The 25032-nt window shown below is 44.3% G+C and overlaps 1 long non-coding RNA gene across 3 annotated transcripts; it reads right to left on the bottom strand.

The window, feature by feature from the left end:
- Positions 1-13133: 13133 nt before the first annotated feature.
- LOC149356855 (uncharacterized) lies at positions 13134-22034 on the bottom strand. 3 transcript variants are annotated; one of them, XR_016291706.1, is made up of 4 exons: positions 21453-22015; positions 19349-19675; positions 17432-17517; positions 13134-17355 (listed from the first exon to the last, which is right to left on the bottom strand). It is a non-coding gene; the product is annotated as an uncharacterized LOC149356855 (long non-coding RNA). The 3 variants fall into 3 exon arrangements; XR_016291705.1 differs by lacking the exon at positions 17432-17517 and having other exon boundaries at positions 13410-17355; positions 21453-22010; XR_016291704.1 differs by having other exon boundaries at positions 13134-19675; positions 21453-22034.
- Between the last annotated feature and the right edge of the window lie 2998 nt (positions 22035-25032).

Below are 25032 nucleotides of genomic sequence, written 5' to 3'. Positions count from 1 at the left end.
CCGCCATGTTGTTATGTCTCTGTCGATAGGGCTTGCGGACCGAAATGAACGCCGGTGATCACAATGAATATAGGTGGTGTCCAATCTGAACGAGCCGCAAGGCATGCTGGGTACTCCGACTTCCGGGTCTTTCGGCGAGATGCGCGTGTACGGCGCTCTGCTGCTTGAAATGCGGATTTGCCAAGCTTAAATTCGCTCCTAATAAGTTAATACGCGCGAATGAAGTCGTAAAAAAGGTCAGCATGCTCTACGTGCATTATTATGCACACGCTCGACGTTCTGTATTGGAATTAAGGGCGGAAAAGCGTTGTAAGTGCGAACATTTCGGCATGCGTCGTCTGTTCGCGCTGAAGTTTAGGACGCTTCATTCACTCGCTGAAAAGTCCGCTTCTTGTTACGGTTATCATATGGCTGCTACATAGTTCTCTAATATATATTAGAGTACATATTTCCTAGAGGTTTCGCGCTTCCAGGCGCTGAATATATGGACTACCAGCAACCGCAGCCTAGCATTACGTACGAGCGCACATTGTAGCAGAGTGGCTAGACGGCAAGGAGCTTGAACCGTGCAAATCCGCGAAGGACTTTCGGTACTTTTTCTATACACGCCGCGGTGGCCTAGCGGTTAGGGCGCTCGGCTACTAAGTCGGAGGACCCGATCCGGGACTCGGCGGCCGCGTTTCCGATGGAGGCGAAGCGCGAAAGGCGCCCGTGCGCTGCGCGATGTCAGCACACGTTAAAGAACTCCCGGTGGTTCCAAATAATATGGAGGCCTCTACTACGGCGTCCCTGACTGCCCACGTGCCGCTCCTCCTCTCGAAAGTCTGTGAACTTATCAATGTTTTACAACCTTAGCAAGGGGCACAATCTGTTTTATTGTCGGTTTCTGTACTTGTCAGCTTAATTGCTTTCGTTTGCATATTTGCTATGCTTTATGGAATAATTACTGCAGAAGCTGGCATTCTTAACAACTCTGTCATGTGATTTAATTTTAGTTGAGCTGTAATGCAAAAATGCAACTGCATTACAAATGTGTTGAATTTTCAGCACTACTGTAGTCTTTCTGCCTGTACGAATTATGCCCCGACAAGCATGCACCGAGACTTTGTGGCTGAAAACCTCCACTTATGTGCACCAAGTGCCCAGATGGGAAGTTACATGGCAGCTATTCCAGCAGTGAGAGGCGTCCACTTACTGCAGCTTTGGTGGATGCACAAGAACTTTTCTCACAAACAAAATTGACTATGCATAGTTATGCACTGCAACTTCACTGCAATGCATTTCACACCCTGCATGGTGGTGTGGGACATTACAAGCCATTTACATTTAACTTGCACCTCTGAATGTTAAGAATTTCTGTACTCGATTTCCCGATGCTGGTTGCTGCATTAGGTAGATGAAAAAAATGTACAAAAATAAATGCTTTGTTTTGTGTCATCTCTTGAACATTCACTAGCTTCAAGGATGTAAAATCAATGTTGCTTCCCATGAAAGCAGAGGAGAGCCTGTAGCCATTTTGCTGTCGTGTACTTCGTGCTCTGAGCCTAGTTGAAGGAGAACCACCAGCCTGTGTACAGACAGATGTCGCCAATGATTGGCACCTCAGCTGTTGATGCCTAGCTATGTACAGAAATGTGGAGATGTATAACTTACGCACTGTATGCACAATGTTCAAGGTAAGGTAGGTAAGTAACAACACTAGCAGCTAGGCAAAAGATGAGCTTGCCTTCTGTTTTTCCTAATAAAAACCTAAAGCCAAAACAAGGCATCGAAGCCTGCTACAGAGCTTCACTACAGGCACCACAGCATGCACTACAGCACTTGTCTCTTCTCCTTTCTTTGTTTGTGTTTGCATGCTTTGGTGCTGCTCCTTTTCTTAGATTCAAAATGCACCAACTAGCCCCAAAAGAAGTTTTATTGAATGTAAACAAAGTAAGGCACAAAGACAAAACAGTAAGCAACAGGAGCCAAAAGCAGAACAAGCTCTTGACGTGGGCAGCTTTACAGTTGAAATGCAAGAGGAGCAAGTTTCTCAGCTATTAACGAGAAACTCTTCTTGTCCTGTAGGTATAACATCATATCTTTGTCGTGCAAAACCTTTCGCAGCGCATTTTCTACAGCATGTAATAAATGAGTTTAATGTAGGAGATCTTTGTGACAAATAGTAAATTATAATAAATAGTATGGTCAAACGTAAGAAAGATATCATGCTTCAGCTTTTACAGCGCACACAGAAGCTTGATACGAGTTGTTTTCAGAATCTTCTACAAGTCCCTGTTACAAAGTCTTGTGCAATGTTGAACAAAAGGCATTTGCATCCAGTTTTAGCTTTGGCGTTAACAATGCGGCACAGCTTGCACATTGATAAACCATCCCTGAAACACTAGTGATACCAAAAAGTCTGGAATGACTGAACACAATGTGTTCCTTGGCTTTTTAATAAAAAAACGTAATTTTACAGCATGATTATTACTCTTGATCGTTATGAACCCAACGACCACTAGACCAGCCTCTGCCTTCCTTGTAGCATCTTGCACTTGAAATCACCAATGTACCTCTCAATTAGTCAATCATTAAGTGAAATATTACTACATGCAAACATGCAATGCATCACATATGCAAGCTATAGACGTAGACATTTATTTACTTCATATGCATGTTCAGCACATAAACAGTGTGCGAATGACACTTTGCTGCACAGTGAGAGTTCAGTGTTATAGCATTTTGGTTGATTTGTCGCAGATGTCAATTCTACTAAGTTCTGTACAATGAAAGGTGAAAAACAGCTAGGCTATGTTGGCTGCCATTTATTTTTAATTGTGTTATCCTGAAGTGAAGCTTTTCCCAACTTACTGACTCAGAGTCTGAAAAGAAAGGCGGTTAATAATTCTTATCATTTTCTAATGCGATCACCTCATCTGCCAGCCTCCTTCTCCGCACACAGGAAACGAACAAACATTACTACAACACGCGGGTCCACACAAACAGGGAACTTATGTGTAACAGGTTGCTTAATTATAATTTTCGACAGTGCTGCGTGCTCATGTCGACTAGTGTTCTGGTGAAAACGTGTTTCAGTTTGAGCATGAAATTAGCGAAAATGGCCTCATAGAACAATTTATAACTCTTACAAGTGCTCGTAAACATGCCTTAACACTGCGACCAGAGCAGTGCCAGCGAACGAGATGCCGCCGTACGTGGCCGCGGTGTCGCCGCTTCGACAGCTGACGGCAGTAACAACACACGCCTTAAGTATTAGCTATGAATTCGAGCTACTCGCATTCAGCGCAAATGTCTAGGAATAATCGTACTGTCCTTTAACATCTTAAGTTGTCACGCTGTACTGACGGAGGCCGAACAGCATATGTTTGCAAACATAGCCCGCGCGGTGCTGCCGCCGTCATGTGAGAGCGGTTGTGGCACATAGCCGAAGTCTTCCGAGCGAGAAATTGGCGCTCCTCAAGGAGATAAACAACCTACTTTACCGAATTCTTCAACTTCCACAACGCTCTCAAAACTCTGCCGCAAAGAAAATGCTCGAAGCACAGCATATAGGTTGACCGTCGCAGGCAGTCTGCCAGCGGATCGCAACGGCGCACTGTTCTTGCCGTTCCCTGTACTTGATGGCACTCGGAACATGTTGCATTCCGTTGCAATGAAGTTTCTGCAGGTTGCGGCAGCGCACAACATCATTTTTCCAGCAATGTGAGCGCCAGTATTAAGAAAAGGAAGACCGAAACCGCACGTCTGCAAGCAATGCCTACGGAAACCAAACGACAGAAAAGACCCGGAAGTTCAAATTCACGTGACAAAGCTGCGCCGTGACGCAATGTCCGCCGTCAGTTGGACACCACCTATTCGGCTAGATACAATATTCGCGCCGGGTCGAATATTCGAAAGAACACGAATACTGGGATTTCGAATCGAATACGAATGCCAAAATTATAATATTCGAAATATATTCGAAAATTTCGAATATTCGCACACCCCTACTGAAGATGAATATGTACCAAGCACATCGAAACATCAGTTGTGATGCCTGAAAAAAGTTGTACTGCAACATATAAATGCTCAAGTCTCGATAAGCAGGAATACTGAAGGGGAATAAAAACAGTTTTCTTTTGTTCGGGCTCACGCACCTGCTACAAACATATTCTTTATACATAGCAATAAAACTTGAAATAACTGTTTAAGAAGCCTTATGGTCAATAGTATAGCTAAGTATGACTGAAAGGAGTCCGCAAGAAATGCACGGAAGCAGGCATGCAGTGTGACAGCGCAGCGCGACAGGTGCGCTTTTTAATCTCGCGCGCGCACTGAAGAACATGGGTTTATGGTTTATTGAAACGACTCAGGCTGTGAGGGACGCCGTAGTGAAAGGGGTTCGGAAATTTCGACCACCTGGGGTTCTTTAACGTGCACTGACATCGCACAGTACACGGGCCTCTAGAATTTAGCCTCCATCGGAATTCTACCACCCCGACCGGGATCGAACCTGCGTCTTTCGGATCAGCGGCCGAGCGCCATAGCCACTGAGCCACCGCGGCGGGTCGAAAGACATGACGGGGACACGCCGAGGAGGCAACGCTGCAGTGCAGAAGCGTTTGCGCGTAAGGCTAAATGGAGGAAGACGATCCTCGTGTCACGTGACTTTTAATGACGTCATTCCAAAATGGCGTTTGTTTAGGTACAATTCTGGGTACTTTTTGTTGCAAAATCAGGTAAAAATGGCGTCGCAAAATTTTGAAACGTCCCTAGCCATAGTTTCTAGGTCGCTGGCGTCTCCACGGTTGCCACGGTGACCATCGTTGTCATCGCCAACGCCACGGTGGTTTGTTGACATGGCTGCGATGGCTGTTTACCGCGCGGTGCATTGACGTGTGGAGTAAGTGCTGCCGTGAAAGTCATCAAGGGTTGGTGCAATGGCGAGTAATATTGACCGCGCTAACGTCCGGACTTGTACCCCAGTGCCCTAGTGTTGTCTTTATTATGCAAGTTTGCAGTGCGACCTGTTCCAGCCGTGGTATGATATCGGAAGCCCCTAGAGACGTTTAGCAAGGCGGTGCTTGACTGAATTTAAGGTCACTTCAGTTCTCTTCGGCACCTTTCGGTATTGTATCTCGTGTTTGAACATTGCCTCCTCTAGAAGGAGGCAATGGTTTGAAGCATTGGATGAGTGTCGAAAATTGTTTCCTTGTGTTGCGCGTAACTGATTCTGACCTCTACGTACTGATAGGATGAGCTCGTATGCATAAAAATGGTGGGTACTGCGAGCCATTTGGCAGTTGCGGTACATATATGCTATGTTCCTGGAGTCCTGCATGTGTGCCCACCGGCGACAAGCTATGCTAAAAAAAAAATAAAATGCGGAAGGAAGGCGGAATGGACGTATACACGCTAGCCTTTGAAAGGACAACACATCTTCCGTCATAATGTTTGATATGCCTTCAGTGTCTACCCACCAACTAGCCAAGCTGTAATGGATTACTTCGCGTTGACACCCATGTTGCGCAAAGCACACGGTAGGCCACAGCTGCTTTGTACGACGCCGTAGCGTTGCCCACGGAGAGACTTAATTCACGCAACTCGACGCATCGTGCCACATGAACTGTACGCCGCTTTCTTCGCTGATAGGCGTTTAGCAAATGGCGTAGTATGGTCACACCACCGAACCTTTGAATATCTAGAAAGCTGCTTTTCTTTTATCTATTTGGTGAAGTGTTTATATTCATTAAGTAGAACGTGTGGTTCTTGGTGTATTTCTTGTAACGTTCAGCATTGGAATAAAGCCAGACAAGGCCGAAACTTGTTTTGCTTGCTCTGTCATTTCTGTAATGGTTTGTGATGAAGTGGGAGGCTTGACTTAGGCTTTCAGCATCTGCGTAGCCAGAGTGGCCCTTGGGTTTGTTTGGGAACGATGTTGGGTTATTGCAGGGTAAGTAAAACACAACACAGAGAGAAACGTAAACACTCCGGATGATCAGTTTCTTGCACTTTCTGTGTGTTACATTTTCTGAGCTTCAATTTCTAGACGCCGTGAATGCATTCCAAATTTCACAGCTGTTTTTTCTGCTGCAGCAGTTAGTAAAAACACAGACTGATAGGCAAGTTGGTATGACATAATAAGGCAAAAACAGCAGACCTGCATAAGGAAGATGCTGCGTGTTGTCTCATCTTCCTTCATCCTTGTGCAGGGTGCACTGTTTTAGCCTTATTAGTAAAAGTATGTTGTACAGGGACGTTGGATGCCATGCATGCCGTAATGCGCTGCATTAGCATTTGTAGCTAGAAGGGTTTCTTTTTGATATTAGCATTGTATAAGTGAATATAATTTGTGCGCATACATGAATAGCATGCTGGCTTGGCCTTATGTAGGCCACTGCATCATTACGAAGTGTATGAGGTGTCACATTAATTGCGCGCCTGCTTTTACTGCACGTTGCCAGTTTTGAGGGGAAAATCTGTTTTGTGTGGAGTCAGCAGTGACTAGGCAAACGACCTTTAAATGCAAATAAGCTTGCTCCATAGATGGCAGCTCTGTGGGGCAATGGACACACACACAAAAAAAGAGTAGCCATGACCTTTCAATATAAAGTTAAGAAGCAGCATAAACCAAACATCAACACGCCATGCATGTGACATGCTTCTCTGCATACAGTGAAGAGCTTAAAAATGCATGAAATGTAAACATGGCTTGTCTGCTTATATTTGGTTGTTCCTTTTAGAGGGAAGCATTTTGACAAATTTTTCTCTGGTTTATGGCAAACGTCTAAAGGAGTGTGGGATTTCAGTAAGGAAACATTTACAGTTGGCCACATAAGTTTGAAGTATTCAAATTAGAAGGTCTGAAAAAGCTCTGTGCCTTTACTTTCTAGCTGCATTCTAATTTTCATTCTTCGCTTGCCATGCTGCTGAATGGGTGGGTCTGCTGGTTCCTGAATTACTGTTTTTGTATATGTGCACAGTCAGAACATATGTATATCGCGAGTATGAGGCAACATATTTAAAAGCACAATGTGAAAAGAGCTTGTGGATACATTTTTGAAGGTTGGCAGCTCAGTTCGCTGATATGTTTAGGTGCTTTTTATATTGTCAAGGCCCAGTAGGTATTAAAGGAGTAGAGACAACAAAATTTTAGTTGTTTCTTTCGGTTAGAATGATGCGCAGTACTTTAGAAAGACTAGACAGCTGCATGGATTGCGACAAGAGGCAATATATTTATAATTGCATTTTTTCTCTCGCACTGCTTTAGCTTAAACAACCGAATGACGACTGTGATGTCAGGGATGTGTTCAGGTCATGTGAGGCATACAAAGACAGCAGTATTGTTGCAGCTTTGTTCACTGTTATTTGCATCAACTCGTACACAAACCTGTCTAAGAGTTGGAGTCACATAAAGTGAACAGGCAGCGATTATATCTCTTTTTGCATGCCTCATGTGACCTGAACATGTATCTGACTTCAGAGCAGTCATTCGGCTGTTAAAAACCGAAACAAGATGACACGAGAAAAAAAAATTAAATTGTAAATTATTTAGCTGACAAAGTTAAAATCCACATGGTGGCTTGTGTATAGCATTGCCTAGTGCATCAGCGTAAAGAGAAATGTGCATCCAAAAATTTGGTTTCTCTACTCCATTAAAGATGTAGCCCATGACATGTTTGTGGCAGACCTTTGAGTTCATCATTCTTTTATGAGTTGTGAAACTGGCTCACTAGAGTGTAGCATATCAGGAGTCAGAGTGTTACTGGAGTACTCTGACCTCATGGTGATTAAAATAGAAGAAAACTAGTTGAGTCCACAAAGAATGAGGTGCTCCTTTCAGAAGCAGAGCTGCTGTGAAGAATGTTCTATGAAAAGACAACCATCAGCTCTTTGCTACATTTCAGGTTATTATTTTCTTGAAGACCTAGTAATGGGTATTACAGAAATGATAAGAGGTATGTTACAGAAATAATTGGTACCTGCATATTAGCACGACAAGGGGTGACTAATAGAATTTTTGTAGGGGTCTATAGAATTTTGCCTCCATCGAAATGCGACCGCCACAGCCGGGATCGAACCCACGTCTTTCAGGTCAGCAGCCAAGCACCATAACCTCTGAGGCACCGCGGCGGCCAGTGATTTTCTATTACTGGCCCTCGGTACGGTGGGTTCACGGTTTTGCGGTAGAAATGTTATTGGTGTATGCCTGTTGTGCATATATTGGCTGAATATTTTTGTTCAAATTAGTGCAAAATTTGTGAGTTCTTTTTTCTCTTAGAATCCACAATTCATACTGTGGCAGCTGTTACACTTGTATGACACCTTGATAAAACTAGCCAAAAATTATCAGGTCGGCCTGTGGTGGAACCGCGACGGGGACTATGTGAAGTGGACTATGGACAATCACTTCACCAGCAGCCTATGCGAGTACCTCGCCGAAACTGGTCTCCACTCCTTCTTCTAACTTTCTGTAACCTACATTCCACTCCCCCTTTTCTCAACTTATGCCTCACGGCAGACTACTCGAATAAAAAAAAAAGTGTGTAGCAAACCAAGAAGGGCATGGGACAATTATAGTAATTTAGATGGAGTGGGGAAGTTGTCTATCGTTAATTTTTAGATTGCAGATATAGTAAAAGTAGACGATACCTAGGCAACATGTAAGACATAAAGCAGAGACCTGGACTTTTGGTTGCTTATAATGTGGTTAGCCGTTGCCCCGCCGCAATAGCTGAGTGGTTAGGGTGCCCGCTGCTGTTCCCAAGGACGGGTTCGATCCCAGTTGCGGCAGCTGCCTATCAGTGGAGGCGAAATGCTAGGCGCCTGTGTACTGAGTGACATCAGTGCTCGATAAAGAGCCCCATGTGGTCAAAATTAATCCGTAGCGCTGCACTATGGCGTTCCTCATAACCCATGTTGCCTTCAGACGTTAAACCCCATATTCTATACCATACCATAACTTTGACGTGTTCTGTGTGCTTTACCATTTAAGCTGCAGTAATTGCTGAGCACTTGTTGAGTTTTCATGAGTATTTTTATGTGCAAATGCACAATGTGTGACGGGGTGCATATCGACAATTACGTACGCATGGCACTCATGCTAAGACTGGCGTGCATGTGAATATTCGTGTCCATCGTGTAAATAAACGGAAGTTGCATAAATAGTGAACTAAATGTAGTGTCAAAATGTCTGTGAAGAAAAAATTCTCATGTTTGCATGTGCTGTTGAGTCATTTTGATTGTAATGGCAAGCGTGGTTACGTTCAAGATTGCAGCAATATCTCGGCACATTATGATTTTGAATGGTAAAATTTTGTCTGTCTTGCATCCGTTGCAGTTTCAAGTAAGGTGGACGCACACAGTTTCAGCATTGCTGCCAACATGATTTGTGTGAATGGCTTTATTGTACACTGTTGGGAGTAAGGCTTCTAGTCCATCCGAAGTGCTCTAATGAAAAATACCTTTTATAATGGTACTTGTGGTTTCATGTCATTAAAAATACACTCAAATAATAAATAATGTGAGTTTGAGCTGCATAAGTGAAAGTTATTTTTTTATTTTATTTTTTTATTTCAATACCCTAAAGGCCCAATGCGGGCATTACATAGGGGGCGATTCATCAAAGAAAACAACAGATATAAAACACAGAATACAAACGGCTGAAAACAGAAGTAAACAAGTTAAGAAGGCAGGTACAAGTTAATAAGAGGAACAAAAAAAAAATTTGGTTCGGTTCAATCCGCTACAGTGATAGAAGACCGTTCTGCTTTGAAACAGCAAATTGACATGCATTCAATTAATAAGCTTGGGATGAGCAACAAGAGAGAAAGCGTACATATTGTTGACGATGCAATGTTGACCCTTAAGTGCCCCTGTTACGTTTTCAGTTTTGTTGCCTTAATTTTCTTATGGTCGCACTGAGCTACCCGATTTAGAAAACTGCCAAAAAATAGTCGCACGTCCTAGCTTTAGTCAAAACCAAGGAGAAGAAAACATGCATATTTATATTTTCGTTTTATTTTTATGAATCAATTTTGTTGGCGTTTCCTTTGAATGAGTGTGTTGATTTTCGTCAACTGCATAAATGACTTTCTTATTTATGTTGCAATTTTTAACGTTTAATGCTTTTTTTTTTCTAGTTTATTGCTGGTTTCGGCTATTTATATTTACTTTTCTTTGAGGGAACGCGCGATGATGATGCTAGCGCTCTTACAGCGCCCCCTACAGTCAGTTAGCAAATAAGAAAAAAAAACAACATGGCGGTTGTTTACGTACGTTCGAATCGCGGTCGGCGGCTGTTGCGAGTGAAGTATTCGTCGGTGTCTCGTCTTTGTGGCGTGTGTAGTTCTTTAAATTTGCCCCTTTTTTGTTTGTGACCAGTAGACCGCCTATGGAATGCGTGTTTACCTCCCATGCGTCCCTAAAGGTGAGTGAGCAGGACGCAAGCCCGCGCCGTCCAGTACTGGCGTCCCTGATCTGGGTGTTTCCAGCTCATTCTGGAAAATATCTGTGCATATAACTCTTGTTATAATCATCACGATGCAGTGCGTGGGCTGTGATATGTCGCCACATTGACTTTCTCGTGATGCAAGGGTTGGAGAACATTGCAGCATGTCGTTTCCAGCCCGCCTTCGATCCTTCAAGACTGATCTGGACACCGAATAGTGACAGTACCAGTTGACGACTGTTGTGGGTGCGAGGTGGCGTAGATCTGCTAGATCACAGAGAGAAGCAATTGTCGGCAGAATAATCGCAAGACTAACCCACCTGTGGCTCGCAACCACCTCAGTGGACTGAAAAATGCTCGGGACAGAGCGAAGCAATAAAGCTGCACGGTGCGAACGCTATAGATACGTTGCTTACGTCTCATGTAGTACCTATCTGAATTAAATGTTCTGGAATGCACTGGCAGTGTGTACTTCTGCTCTTGGGGCCGAGTCGTCCTTCATGGCGCAGAAAGAGTGCTCTGAACGCATGTGCATACGCTGGGCGGCGCACCTTAAAAATAAAATTGTTTCCATGTTCACTGCATGTTTTCAAAGGCACATGAGTTCTAAGGTAATCCTCTGAGTTCTCGTTCTGCTGGTATAGTCATATTTGGTCTTTGCAATCAATGACTCTGTGCCCACATACTGTCAAAAAGCAAGATTTGTCAGATCTTTCTCAGCCAGAGATGATGTGCTGGCATGCATAAATTGATATATAGCATCGTAATAGTGTGACACTGAACACTTTATTAAGATTTAATAGCAAGTAATTTCGATGTTTGTGTAAGCCAGTGTATTTGCCTTCATTGAAAAAGATATTCAAGAAAGTGTTTTGGTGTTCGTATGAGGCGGGACAGAACTTGTCTATACAAAGTATGTGATAGCCAAGTGCTCAGGGCCAAATGTCACCTATCACTGCCTCTCGCTGGGGCAGGTGGCTCTCTGGAATTCTTTACTTCAGCATACTGCAAAACTAAAATATGTGAAGAGCTGTGCTCAAATTTCGCTTTACCGACTGTAGTTATTGGCTGTTGATTTTTTTTTTGCACGTGGTTTACTGCTGATACAATAACACACATGGCTCAGTCTGTGCATTGTACTGCGTGCTACTTACTGCATGCAATGCTTCAAAAGCAAGGGTTCGGGCAAGTTGTTTGTTCTAGTTAAGGTTGGTCGCCGAACAGAAAGGGACGACACGGGAACCAGACACACAGCACCGACTGTCGAGATTTCTGTCAGTGCTGTGTGTCCGGTTCTCATGTTCATGCTGTCTTTATTTCTTTGCAATGTGACCAACCTTAGCTTCAAAAGCAGTCTTCGCACTATGTATAGGGAGGGTGCACAGAGAGGGCCTGGTAATAAGCGTGTTCATTTTGTGCTCGTGTCTGTGTACAGCACCTGGTGCTTGCTAACTGCTCGCTATACTGCACATTTCAATTTAGGTGCCAAATATACTTCCTTGTGATGCAGTGTGTGCACACCAGGGAATGATCTCGCATTTTGCATGGTACAGCGAGTACTCTTTTCCTTAACATGTAACAAACTGTAGCTGTCTTTCAAAAATATCATTTTAGTGCATCAGCATCAGAACCCCCCATGTTGGAATAATCCGTCGGTCTGAAGCCTCAGGTGACAGAGTGGAGGGAGTGAAATCCACCTTCACGAAATTGCAGGGAAGAGGGAAGAAGAGAGGGCGGGAGGAGGCGGTTGGCAAGCGGTTGCAAATCTGAGTCGAAGGGTGGAGTGGATGTGTCACTGATGGATGGGATTTCATCGGGTGAGTGGAGTGGGGGTGTCACGTAGTGATTGATGGTACCCATTCGTACAGTCTGACCCTGTCAGCGGCTGCTCGGTCCGGCAGGAACATAATGCTAACTTTGGCTTATGGGGTTTAACGTCCCAAAGCGACTCGGGCTATGAGGGGCGCCACAGTGGAGGGATCCAGTAATTTCGACCAACAGTGGCCCTTAACGTGCTCCGACATCGCACAGCATGTGGGCCTGTTGTGTGTCACCATCGGAATACAACTGCCGCAGGCGGGGTCATACCAGCGTCTAATGGAATTTGTTTAATTTTGTCGTTACACTCACAGTAAGATTAGTCCTTCCCAAGTACAAGTTGTATTTAATGTCAGAGTCCAAGGAAGGGCAGCTTTCCAAAGCCACAGCTGGGCTTGTACAGCGTAATTAAGCAGCATTAACATCCTTTAGAATCAATTAACGTGTTTGTACTATGATTACACAATGGACACAGTATTTATCAAGGCAAACAATGGCAGCGTATATATGCCTGCAAATGTTTAAATCAAGAATAGTATCTGCTAGCTTATTAAAAATATATCATTTATAAAATGACCGTCCAACTTCTCAGAAGTACCAAATCTGTGGAGAAATACAAATTGAAGATTGCCAATATGCCTAGGAAAATACATTTTGACTGTCAAAAAAGGATTAGGAGCACTTTATTATTAACTACGCGAGGATTGTGGAAAGATGGGTCGGGTCACACCCAATAGTGCAAAACATGAACCCTTGGAAAAGATGCGAAGTTGTGGCGCCTATGCACTCATATGCTGTGCATAATGGGCTGCCTTGCATTACCATAACCTGTCCAGGTAGACTGCCACAAGTCAATAAAAATCTCCGATATATACAACCACAGTTTTCAGTTAGGTAGACATTTTATTTGTGACATTCTTAATCTAGCTGGCAGGCTATCACCAGCCCGAGGTGAATGTGACGTGCAGGATGAAACGGGTGCCATATGTGGATACTGGAGTAAATGTGATGTGATGAGCCTTGGGAGCATTCCTCTTCACATGGCGCCAGGCAGTCTTGCGGCCACATAATACAGCTGACAGTGCTTCATTCTGTAACCTGTAATACTGCAGTTACTTGCATCATGGATGCAGTTTCTTGTGGGAAAAAATTAGAATGGTAAGTTTGGTGCATTTATTACATGGTGTAAAACATGGTGTGGTCAGTTGAACTTTCCCCAGATTTTGATGATTGATGTAGGGAAAGCATTTATTATGCAAATGCATCCATTATTTAAGTAAATATGGTGTACAAAAACCTGGAATGGAAACAGAAATCAGCATCTGCAGGATTGAAACAAATTCCTAACAACTTTGGCGCAGCACCATACCCATGACTGCCAAGCCACATTTTAGCCCCTAGCCTTTCACTCTACACTGTCCTTAATCTGTTCATTCCCAATGGGCCAGACATGAGGCCGTATGGCACTCGGGTATCCGTATCTGCCTATATGGACATGCCACGTTGTCTACTACACAGCTTTTTAAACACTTGTAGCAACAGTGTCAGTTTTCTCAGAAGCATGAAACTTTGTTATGATTAGTTTTATGACACACCCAGCACATTAAAGGGGCTGCGAAACACAGCCTGGGGGAATACCGGCTATACTTCAGGTGGGTTCTTTATGTCACACAGATGCTGACTTAAAAAGAATTACAGGAATCGATGCACAGGAACGGGAGTTATTCAATGAAGAAATTTCAAAATACAAGCAAACAAAACGCTGCCCTCAACTCGATTTTGGCGGGGCTTCCCACTCCTATTTCGCTCTCCCAATGACGGCACCTGGCGCAACCAATCAAAACAGCCAGCCAGAGCACGTCGCGGAAGTTTGTAGTCCATGGTTGCCTGCTCTCTGTGAGACTGGCAGCATTGTTTCCATGCCAGAGCGCCCCTGGTGGTGTATTTTTATTTTACTTGCTTTGCAGGGCTTTTATCTAAGACAAACAAATTGTTTTTGTTGATCTAATATAAAACGCAGACAGGTAACAAAATGTGTCTCTATTTATTCGCACAATTTGCAGTATATTTACTGTTTGTCCGGTCATCAAGCTCGCGCCAGGTGATGTCATATCCGCTGCTAGAAACCCGCCACTGTGTGGCGACACCATCAGAGCCATGAAGTTGTTTTTGGGAGGACATTAAAATATTAAAAAAACGGAATGTACGCGGTATTACCGATGCTAATAGCACCATTATAACTCACTGTATGCAATCAACAGGCAAAACAATTAACTAAGATTGTGTTTCTGGGCCCCTTTAACAGGCATTCTAGCCAAATTATAATTTCGTTGCAGTTGGGCTTTGAAGCATTTTTCATAAATGACATTAACTGGGCACTATATGTTTCATCTAAGCTGCCTTCTCAACAAATAGGGGCATGTTAGAATTTCTAGGCAACAAAGTTGGCACAGTGTTCCCATCACACAACAGAAGGCTCATTGCTTGGAAGGCTGGTGGAGAGACACTGTAAGAGCCAAGCAAGTTCAATTATGACGTGCTTTATCATATCAGGGAAGGCTATTCACGGCTGTTTCTACCATGGCAATATAAGTTCGTGTCACAAATTGCACCAGCAATGTTCTGAAAAATGAGTAATACTGTTTTTCTGTTGCAGCAGTATTCTCTTTGCAAAATAAGATGAATAGTAGTTTTGCGCTGCAGCTTTCAGTGTGCAAGATGACAGCTACGGCTTAGCCTTTTGTCAAGAATACTTTTTCAACTGTTCTAAAAGGCAAGGTGTGTTACTGGGCGAGTTGGTTGGGGTACATCTTGAGAAAAACAGCACTTGCAGACAAAGGAAACGAGAAGGACACACAACTGCGCTGTTTTTTTTTTGTGTGTCCTTCTTGTTCTGGTCCATTGTCTGCAAGCGCTGTTTTTCTCAAGATGTCCTAAAAGGGCGGTGCACTGTGACAGCACGACGCAACAAAGAGGAATGCAGCATGGAGCGACACTTCATACTAATATTATTGAAGAGCGCATGCCTCTATGAGTGCATCACATGCAGATAAAATGAAATCAAGCAGGGATGACGAAGAAATAAAATTATAGTGAATGCAAGGCAGGTATGAACAAGAAAATGAGTGCACTAATTTCCCGAAGATGAAAAATGTTTGCCAATTGTCAGAAGTTCTCTGTTGAGCAGTGCCAGAGAGGGCGTACTTACACAAGCAGATTCTGAGTAGGGAATGAGGGGCCTGAAATATCTCAATTTCTTAATTGTCGGGTTTAACATTCGGGAGCGGCACATGGGCTATGAGGGACACCATAATGGAGGTCTCTGGATTAATTTACACCACCTGGGGCCCTTTAATGCACGCTGACTTTGCACAGCACATGGCCATCTTTGTATTTTGCCTCCACTGAAATGTGGCCGCCATGGCCGGATCAAACCCACAGCCTTCGTGTAAGCAGTCTAAGAACGCCAGAGCCAGTGAGGCGCCGTGGCGGGATGAGTTCTCCATTCCTAGGAGGAAAGTTTTGGGAAAAAGGAATGACTAGAAAAGAAATACCAGAGGCCTGTAGTGTACCGTCAATGGTGCTGCTTGATATGGGATATGATGGCGCACCTTTCTCATGACCATGTGGGCTTCAAGAAAATTAGCAAATGACACTCCTCTTCCCTGCTGTGTCTTGAGCTTGCTATGCTAAAGCACTTTGTCAGAATAGCCTGCCAACTAGCTCATAACATAATCCTAATCCCTCACCTGAAATCTGCCATCTTCAGCTGGCAGGGCCTACAAATGCCAGCACAGTCAAATGCTACTTTCTGGCTGCTCTGCATCTGACACAAGTGTAGCTCCATTATAGCAACAGCATGCATGTGCTTGTACATGTGCACATGCGTTGCATGGTCAACACGTACTTGTGTACATGTTGTGGCAAGCCTCGCACTGCTCACAATGAAGCTCACAGCCACTGCACGATTTGCTCGTTCTTTCCACTGTGTGCTTGAAGTTCACCAAACTTTGCGACTTTACATGCCACTGGCCATCTCCCACTCTCTCAGTACTGGACTTAGAAAGCTCAATCCCCACTTTATGCTTCCTAAATAGGGCAGATTTGCGGTGGTCTGCTCCTCCTTTGACACCTGTTGTAAAGTTTTTCGGATGTGAAATTGAAGAGTACTTTGATTAATGTATCCAATCACCCATTTACCTTGCCACCAAAGTGAGAGTACTTCAGTGCCTTGACTCCAAGTGATTATTTGTTGTTAATGCAATGTACTGCCGATAGCAGTAAGCCCACTGACATGCCCTCTTTGCGTATGTTTTCTCAAAATTTCTGACAAAGCCAAAGGCAATTAAGCTGATGCTCTTTGGAGTGGATACCAAGAAGTGCAGGGAGCAACTGTTGAGACTCAGTCTCATCTGTCCACTTCATCAGAGTGTGCAGCATGTCCCTTGTTGTACTCCTGCAGTCCTTGTTTGTGACTGTATTCAGGTGCGTGCTCCAGTTGTGTAGCACCTGCCAGCTGCAAAGCAGTCGACTCTTCAAGGGACCCATCACCAGCTCCCATGCACTGCCATAAACAGGGGCATCATCAGACATAAATGCCTGACATGGTATTGTGTTTTTTTCTTTGATGGCCTCGAAAAACCTCACCACAGTGCCCGTGTTCACCCTTTTTGAAATCAAGTAGGCACACGGGATACCAAAGGCATCTTGAGAAATTGTGAGCAGGGTTGTCAGTTGGAGTTAGTACTTATTTATGCCATGGGTGGAGTCAGTGCACAGTTTCGCTGCCCCCAATTCATAAAGGAGCTCTCGTTGTGGGAACGTCATTAATGCTAGCTCAAAGTCACCATCATGACTGTTGGGGTCACCCTTCTTCCTGTAATACAACAGTGGTGACTCATTTTTTGCCCTCATTTCTTCGACCCATAATTCAACACTCTTAAAATCGTCTGGATCTCTCTGCTCTGTTTTTCCAATCCTAAACTTATCTGCAATGTTACGGAGGTCCTTAGTGGTCACAAGTTGCATCCGTGGGCTTGATCCACTTGTAGCTGCTCGGATGTTGTGCACAATGGTTTTTTCTGGCACTCCTTCTGCTAACCAGCCTGAAAATGGTACAGAAAAAAACTGTTAACATCTCTGGTTCATCTGCCTACAGCCATGTAATAAAGTGACAAATACTTCTGGTCGGATTCCTTCGTCTTCCACTTTGTTCCTTTTCACAGGTGACACACAGTTCATCTTACTTTCATTTCACTTTTGTGGCACTGCAAAGCACACAACAAAATGGTTGTTTCAAAGCCAGATGGACTTTATTTTTATGAGCTTGAGTGTTTAAACTTGCATACTGCAATGCAAAACAGGGAAGTTATATACAGCGTGTTATAAATGCGGAATATAACAGCACTGAAAATGTGGACAAGAAAATAATAAGGACATGTGCTTCTCATCCTGTCCCATTTCATTCTGCATATTCAAAAAATGCACCGATTCGCCTGACAGCAACCTTTAAAGGAGTAGAGACACCAAATTTTTGAACGCGAACTTTGTTTCTTTGGACTTGTGCACAAGACAATAGTGTGCACGAGTCACAATGTAGAATTCACTTACGCCAGGTGAATAATTTCTAAGTGAATATTTTTCTCATGCTGTTTCAGTTTCAACACCTGAATGACTGCTGCTAAGTCAGAGACAATTGGAGGGCATGCCAGTCATACATAAACTGAAATATAAATGCTGCTTGTTCATTTTTTTTTTTGCGATTTCAACTCTTGTGCAGGCTTGTGTTTTATGTTAGTGGTTTTTGAGGAAAGGAAATGGTGCAGTAACTGCCTCAACCATGCCATGAAGGAAAGAAGGAGTGAAAGAAGAAAGAGAGAAAGGTGCTGTAGTGGAGGGCTCCGTAATAATTTCGACCGCCTGGGGATCTTTGGGCACTGACACTGCGCAGCACGTGGGCACCTCTTGCCTCCATCGAAACTCAGCTGCCGCAGCCGGGTTCTAACCCGGGTGCTCCAGCTTAGTAGCTGAACACTCAAACCACAGCCGTTCCTGCGAGCGTTACTGATGAAGTGCCAAAACAGCCAAATAATTCTAATTAATGAAAGTTCACTGCAGACGATCTGTCTTATGAGAAAAAACATGGCCCTTATACAACCATTAGACTGGTGGCGTTGCTTTGATCAGCAACAAAATGCCTACGCTTTTGACAGGCAGCCAAAAAAAGAGGCTAGCATCGAGTGCAACTGTCAGTCATTCAAGACACATTTCATAGAGCTCAAGCCGACTTCTTACGGATGAAGTTCAACGTCAGCCGATTGAGCGACAGACCTAGGATAGTCAATGAAACCAGCAGAAAAACAAAAGAACAGACATTGGAGTAGTTCAGTGCTAGATGACATTCCTAATTATGTTCAGTTCGAAAGACTGGACCCCTTCCACAAAGCATCTCTAAACTAAACGGCATGAAGTTCGTACAGACTGTGCTGTGCATGCAATGTGCCGTGGATCAATTGTTTTTCACCCTTCGATGCGACCAAGTAGGCTCAAGTGAATTGCACTACAGTCAGATACAACTCGAGAACGAAGTGGCAGATGGCCCTTAAAGAAGACCCCCTCAGTCAATGGCGTCAGCTGATTTTCATCAGTTAACCCAATTAAAGCCATAACTAATCCCCTTTCATCTGCCACCCTCCTGCAGTGCTACCCCCTAGGATTAACCATGACATCATGAGAATCGGTCGACGCCATTGGATGGCAGGCTTCCTTTGAGGGGCATTGGCCACTGGGTTCTTAAGCTGTGCCCTACTATAACTTCTTCCGCCCCCTCGTTTTGTGGAACATGCCTTCTCCCACTTTACAATAGGCATTTTCGTGTTGTCCCACCTCTTTCGTGCCATAGATGCATCGCAGAAGAATAAAAATCATTGAAATGATCACTCGAGTTAATGAGCAATATCTTCCCCCTAAAATACATTTCTATTGCACTTTCGTCTCCCATTTATGAAAGGTTGGTGGAGTGTAGCTTCTAAACGTTTTCACATTCCGGTACAGTCAACACAGCATGCACAAATGCTTTGTACAAGAGGAGTGGCTAACCTGCAAGCCCTCTGGCATCATCCTGGGACAGCCTTTGGTGGCAGGCCTCATTGAAGTGTCCGTAGTGTTTCTTTTGAAACACTACATATACCTTGCCCTCTTTCTCCATGACCTCTAGAGTAGCAAAGCAGTGTTTGCTGATTTTGCAGCTTCCTTGCCCCTTTTCCTGCCTTTGGCGCTGTTCTATAGGAAGCTCTTCGTATGAGCCGGAATGGTGGCAGTGCAGGTAGCGTTTAAAAACCCTTGGTGCACATTCCTTCTTTCCTGTAGAAGCTATAAAACGGCAGCAAGTTTTGCTTTCTTCTCCGTCTTTCCAGGCGCGAAATCCTGAAACAGAAAGATTGTAAACATAACTAAGCACTCCACATAGTATTAGTTAATTATTAGTGTGAAAGCACAATTCCGAACGGTAAACCCCGAGCAAGATCCTGCGATGTATATGTGGGTTTGTGCCAAGAGCATAGCAACGGCGACATAGCAACCACAGCCTCACAGCAGCATTGCAACATAGTTATGACACGATGCCAACATATGATGTTAAGTCCATGACCTCTCATGACTAAAAAGAAATTTTTAAAAATTGAGGCGTGAACAAAGGTGGGCTCCATTTTGATAAAAACGTGTACACAATGATAGCACATGAATAACGGCATAAGGCATCCTTAGAAAGCCAACAGTAAAGTAACAAGACAAGGCAATGTTCATGAAATTCTGCTTTTGCACGTTTATAAAATTTCGGCAAAACTTCTCTGTCAATTTTTTGTGTATCACACTACTTTCATTTTTTGAAAAGCAAGGCCAAATTAAAGTTTGTACTTTTTACATACACTAATGAAAAATGCATGTGCTATGGAGTGGGCACATATGCAGTACTCTCGCACTACTACTGGCGCTCTGCCTCTGCCAAGTGCGCATGACAATCACAGATTTAGCTTCAAATTTTTAGCCTTTTGCCTGCAGTGCAAAACTGCATTTCCCAGCTTTTTTATTGTTAAAAATTTATCAGTCATTCGCTTACTGTTTTTTCCTGCTATAGCGCATGGGGAACAATTTTTGGAGAAAATTATTAAGTTCAGGTTAAGTTATTACACGGACTGTTACATGGAAGTATTTCAATTTTACTACACCCTGCAAAAACTCATTCCTGCACAGCAACCTTTTACATGGCCCTGTCCTTTGACCACAAATTCAGGTCAGCGCTGTTGACTTCTAAAGGCAGAACAATGCTGGGCATTCTTCCTACACACTTCTGCATGTTGCGATTGCCATGGCTTCAGCGCTGCTAAGCCAGTGCATGCCGCGACAATGTTGTGTGTCCTGTCGAGACATTGCAGATGCCTGCAACAAAGCATAAGCAAGGCCTGTAGCAGCGAGTCTGCTGCAAGGACCAGTTTTCCTGCAGTGGCCACTTTAAATATGAAAGAGAGTGCACTGCTTGTCACTTTGCTTATGGAGGAGCTAGGACACCAAAAAAAAATTCTGCAGACACACATAAGACTGCTTACCAGCGAGAATGCCAAAGCATTAAAGTGCACAGTCATGCTATGTTGCAGAATGACGAGTCATGAGTGCAAGGCATGACTACGCAACTTTGTACAAACTCTGCACACCTTATGTTACTAGTAAAGTGCTGAGTCATGCTACACTTCAGAATGATTAGGAGTCAAAGCTATGACTACCTAAACTTTGTACAAACTATACACCTTACATTACAAATAAGTGCAAAATGACTATGACAAGTCATGGCTTTCAAAGGTTATAGTACGTTACGTTTCACATTTCACTCGAATGCCCGCAAAGGCTACCTCTGCAGATCTGTCGCACTAGACCAAGCGCATTGAAATCTTCATGGTTCCTTTAAAAAACGTGCATGTCATCGCTAAGTTTTTGTGCACAAAACCACGTGCAAGTTTCCCCAGGTGAGTGTAAGCCCGTAAATAAAAAAAAAAGAACGCGCTCTGTGTTTACAAACTTAAAATGCGCGCACTCGAAAAGTCAATAAACTGCAACTTTTCAATCGGTAATCTAAGCGCGCGACTGCATCCCGCTTTGGCCCTTTATTGCTTTAATCACAGCGTGCGTGCATGCAGACTTCGTTTCTTACCTTTATTAGAGTCGAAGACTAGATTCTCCACCTCTTCCTCGAAGTCGTGGTGCCGTCGCAGGTCACGAAGGGCGACAAAATGCTTCAGACGTAAGTCGCACAAGAACGGCCGTGCCTTACTACATGCTGTTGTGACTGGGAGAAGGATGCATGGGCCTGCCTACTGGCTGGAGCCGAGCCACCACCGCTGCCGCGTGCAGATAGAGAGATCAGAGGAAAGAGAAAAAGAAAAGACGCGTCGCAGCAACAACCGCGTCCTTCCCCATGAATATCCTTGATGGGTGTTTTTAAATTACTAGTATTGAAGAACGCCTTGTCGCAAACCGCTGAAGCAACGCCATCGCACGTGTCCGTCTCCATGCTCAAGGCAAAAAAATAAAAAAAACAAGCGAGCAAGAAATGCACCTTGGGATACCTTGGGATATTGAGCAAGGATTTTCAAGAAGAGTTGAGATTTTCCCTGTCGGTTGAAGCGCAGTGTTCCCCAAAAGTCCCCACAGAGTGACGTAGAGTAGAGCAGTGACGTCTATTCTCGGTTGGCCAATCGCAACGAGGATCACCTTCCTCTGAATACGCCCTCCGAAGCGTTTGCGGGACGGCAGGCTGGAAACGCTGATTGGTCGATGGGATGCGCTTCTCCGTGACGTTTTTTGACTTCGCCCTCGTTCTCAACCGGACGTGGCGTCAGCGCGCCTTTCTCGACCTCTCCCTAGAGCGCCTGGGGAATCGCTAGGTGCACCCGCCGCGCCGCGCGTGCGTGGTGAGCGGGCATGCCGCATTCGTTTCGTGATCCTCGGCGCGCTCGTTTCGAGGCGTGTGCAGCTATGGCGTTCGTGCGTGGTGCGCTCGGCGGCGACAGCCAGCTGAAATTTCTGTGCAGTTTTTGCTTGCGGCTTTCGCCGTTTCCGCAGGAGCACGTGGCTAGTGTCGTGCTCGTATTTAAAGTTTTTGCCGCGGCACTACAAGGATCCGCATCAGGCGCGCTTTGAGGACCGCCGTTTGACAGCTACGCTGACGCGCTTGTCGGGGGTGCGCATTCTGAACCCTGAGGTAAGGACTGAACTACATTGTCGCAAGTTTTCTCGTGCATTGAGGACTCACCAAATTGCGGTGCTTGTAACGAAACTTTTTTTTTTTTTTGCAGCGTCGTTCCCTGGATATGCTTCTCGGAAGCCGATGTCATTGTTCGCCGCGGACGCTGGGCCTACTGCTCGCCGCCACGCCGCTGTAGGTTGACGTTGAAGAGCTGCTCCAAACGGCCCTTTTCAGGGCCGCTTCATTGCTTCCTGGAAGATTGCGGGCATCAATCTCGCGGCCGTGTTCCCTCTCTTTGTCGAAATCGGCGCCAGACATCAGAACCCGCGCTAGGCCTCGTTGCAGGGTTAAACGAGTGCAGTGTGGCTTTAGAGAAGTTATGACTTGCGCTTAGTCTATCTATATCATTCATTCAGTGCAGTGTGCCTTTGCTTCTTTAGCGACTTCTCACGCCTTGTCGAAATCGGATTTAAAGCTCACGCCACGCCTCGTTGAATGGGTTAACCGAGTGCAGCGCCTAGCTTTGTTTTTGTGTTCTAACCTGTAAGCAGTGTACCTTTCTTCGCTCCTTACTTTTGTTCTTTTCAGTCGTTTCCTGAATCCGTCGAAAGAGCCAGGCTTGCCGGATGGTTGTTCGCCGTGAATGGAACCACGAGGCGATCGCATCTGCATACACAGCACGACTTTGTTCCCTCGTGTTTTTTTTTACCAAGGATTGCTTCGACAGCTCGTGCAAAACGAGGACTGCGCACGCCGTGTCGTCGCTGCTTAGTGAAGAGGCACAAAACGGATGTCGTCCTTACTAAAGGCCCTTCTCGGGGCCACCTCAGTGTTTCCTGGCAGACCACGCGCTTTCCGCCCTGTGCACATGTTCCCCTCATTTCCAATCATCTGTAAGTTGCATAACAATGAATTAATAAATCAGTCAATGCACTTTATTTACCAGAAAAATCTGGCTGGTCACCCTGGGCTAAAAGCTGTGCACACAGCTTGACAAGGCCCAGGGGACCATTAGATGACAGTTTTGAACGTAGGAAAAACAAGTTGGTACTTTAAAAGAACATGGAAAGTACACCAAACAATATAAGAGATAAACATTACAATCGCGCATTACAGTAAAGAAAAAGAAAACACTGACAGCAGACATACAGTATCAATTTACACTATAATACATACAAAAATCACGACATTCAGCATTATGGCACGAAATATAAGAACAGCACATAAAGCAAAAAAGAGAATGCAAGTTACAATAGTACAGATAGATTAGCTGTTTACATTTGCATATGCATAAAATTAGTCCTCGTCTCCTTGGGCCTCCTTCAAATCCTGCAGAAGGCTTGAATTTGCAATTGCTAATATCAAAGAAGATTTATCCTGCGCTCTACAGTATGGAACTGTGACTGAAAAATGAACCTTCACGTCAGTGAAATATGAGCCTTTAGGCTGTCTACAAATTGTTATTACAGAAAGAAAGAAATATTAGTGAATGTTGTGTGAGAGGCTTGCATATTACTCTGTTTGTTTATTTATTTATTTACCCCTCAAGGCCAGTGGCATTACACAGATGTTAGGGTGGGCTTGTCTAAAAGGAAAGTAAAATAATAGAGCCCGGCCCGCACCGCTTAGAGCACAACGGGCTAGTGGCATTACACAGGGGGAATGGTAAATATACGAAAACTGAGAGAAAAATACAGTTGATTACATGAACATTAAACAGCGCCTGAATATACAATGTTAGCTAGTGCTACGCGGAACTGCTCGTAATTTTCAGTGCCGGCAACTTCTGCGGTAAGGTGGTTCCAGTCGCATGAGGTTCGCGGCAGCAATGACTGCGAGCAGCATTTTCTGTTGCATGACATACTTCCAACTTTGTGATCATGATCAATGCGGCGAGATACAGAAATTGTACGGGGGATGAGGTGATCACGAAGAGCGGGATGATGGTACAGCTTGTGGAACAGGGTGATACGAAACACTTTTCTACGCGATGTCAGTTATGGGAGGCAGATATTAGACTTCATAGCTGTGCGGTTGTAGTTAACAAGGATTAAACGCACAGAGTTATTTTGCACCAGCTCAAGATCATTAATGAAGTCATGAGCAGGGTGCCATACACGTGTTGCATGCTCGAGTTTTTATCGTATTAGTGTTTGATAAAGCAGTAGTTTCAAATTGGAAGGAACGTTAAAGAAGTTGCGACGTAAGTAGCAAAGCATGCGATTAGCATTTTCAATTATGTTCTCGGTATGAAGAGACCAGTTAAGATAATAAGTAATGTGGACGCCGATGCACTTATATGATGAGGCTGATTCCAACGAAATGTTATCGATGTAGTAGTGAGGTGGGACGGAAGTTTTTCTAGATACACGCATGACTTTGCATTTGTTCATATATAGCTGCATTCACCATTCTTCGCACTGAAGTCAGTGGCGGTCTCGTCAAGTAGTCCCCTGCTTTGTACGTTCACTTTGTTAGCGGCTGTCTTATTTCACACAATTCCACGTTCAACACGTTGATAGGTATCGTGTTCCTGCCTTGCCGC

This window comes from Amblyomma mixtum, chromosome 3, assembly GCF_055824585.1.
Source record: "Amblyomma mixtum isolate Tamu chromosome 3, ASM5582458v1, whole genome shotgun sequence".
Classification (NCBI taxonomy): Eukaryota; Metazoa; Arthropoda; class Arachnida; order Ixodida; family Ixodidae; genus Amblyomma; species Amblyomma mixtum.
Note: the sequence above shows the minus strand (reverse complement) of the source record. Positions and strands in the feature narration are given on the sequence as shown.